At 42.0% G+C, this 1,649-nt stretch overlaps 1 non-coding gene across 1 annotated transcript; it reads right to left on the bottom strand.

Moving 5' to 3' along the window:
* Positions 1-306: 306 nt before the first annotated feature.
* Positions 307-409, bottom strand: LOC117283715. The gene has a single exon (XR_004514746.1). It is a non-coding gene; the product is annotated as a U6 spliceosomal RNA (small nuclear RNA).
* Positions 410-1,649: the final 1,240 nt, after the last annotated feature.

Raw genomic sequence — 1,649 nt, 5'->3', positions numbered from 1 at the left:
GGAGGGAGGGAGAGAGAGAGAGAGAGAGACAAAGTTAGAAAGAAAGGGGGAAAGCAATCCCACTGGAAGAAGAAGATAAATGAAAATAGGGTGAGGTTCTTTTCAGAGCACTACTATGACAATGTTAAGCTTTCAGGAAGATTTAAATAGGTAAAGTCAGCCTAAGATTTCAATTGCTAATTGAGTAGTGGTGAATGAAAATTTCCTAGTGAGGGATCTACGCAAACACCCTCAGGTGAAAAAGACTATAGGGGAAAAAAACTCATGCTGCATTCATGGTAGAATGCTGCCCCCAAGAACTATGCCCAAAGTGTGGAACACTTCACAAAGTTGTCTGCCATCCTTGTGCAGGGCCATGCTAATCTCCGTATTGTTCCACATGCAGCATATGTGCAGCTGAAGCAGGCACCATTTGCAGTTCTTGAAACACAGTAAACGCTTGCCTGACACCTGTTGAACAAATGATAGGGTAAATGAATAAACTGAATGTTTAGCCTGGAAAGTGAGTTGAGGGCTGAGGATTTAGCTCAGTAGCGCTATGCCTGCCTTGCAAACACAAGGTCCTGAGTTTGATTCCTGGTACCAGAAAAAAAAAAAGTGAGCTGAACGTAATAGTTTATGGATGGCATAGTTTATTCATTCCCCACGTGACACAGTGAGGTTCCATTGACACACCAGTTAAAAAGAGAGAAGTATCTAGAAAAGAACATGGCAACAGCCAAGTCTGGGAAAACAGAGCACTCCAGGCAAGTCTTCGCTTTAGAGGACAGGCTGAGAGTGTGTGTCTGAGCTCAGAGTGGACATAGCTTAGATAGTACAGGTGTGGGACAGTATCTAGGTATCAGACAAAGGTCACCTGCTCAGCCCCTGATGCTTGGGGCTTCAGAGCTTTTTTCCTTCCTGTCAAGACTAATGTTTTTGGAAATTCCCCCCCTTTTTTTCTGGTGCCAGTGATCAAACTGAGGACCCTGCACTTTTGAGGCAGGCATGGTATCATTGGGCTAAATCCCTAGCCCTGATAACTCCTTTTTGAATTCTGTTTTCATGAGTAAAATTGTCTTGTTGAAGGAGTTAACTGTACAATGCCACAAAGTATTTTAGGCGTCACCTCCTGTGGAAGGGAGGTCACTAAAATTCTTACAATTTATCTTTTGGTGCTGCGGACACACTGCTCTTCCAATAGTTTCCACTCACATGATGTGCAGATAGCGAAACTTTTATCTCTATTGCCGTGGGACATTTCGACCCATGTGCTTTGGCAGCAACACATTTCTAAGTCATCGTGGCTAATTGGATGATTGTGCTCATAAAGGTGTTGATTAATGGGCCCCTGTCAATCCCAAAAGAAGTTTCTAATGTATTGAAAGAAGGTTCTGCCTGTGATCCAGTTCATTTTGTCATCTACTCATGAAGATGAAAGCCAGACCTCAGATCAACAGTTGGACAAGTTTTAGTAATACAAGGGGTGATCGAAAGACATGCTGAATATTTAAATTAAAAAAACCCTTCTTACAGTAAAGGACACATTGCCAAGAATGATAAGTGCATTCAAAGCAAGGGGAAGTATGTTGAGGGGTTTAATGGCAGTGTGCCTTTTATTGTAATTGGTTTTTAAAAAAAGTTAAGCATTTGCTGAATTTTTGATCACA

Source organism: Fukomys damarensis, unplaced genomic scaffold (genome assembly GCF_012274545.1).
Source record: "Fukomys damarensis isolate Sample0158 unplaced genomic scaffold, DMR_v1.0_HiC HiC_scaffold_29, whole genome shotgun sequence".
NCBI lineage: Eukaryota > Metazoa > Chordata > Mammalia > Rodentia > Bathyergidae > Fukomys > Fukomys damarensis.
The sequence above is the reverse complement of the archived record's forward strand: the minus strand, read 5'-3'. Positions and strand labels throughout refer to the sequence as shown.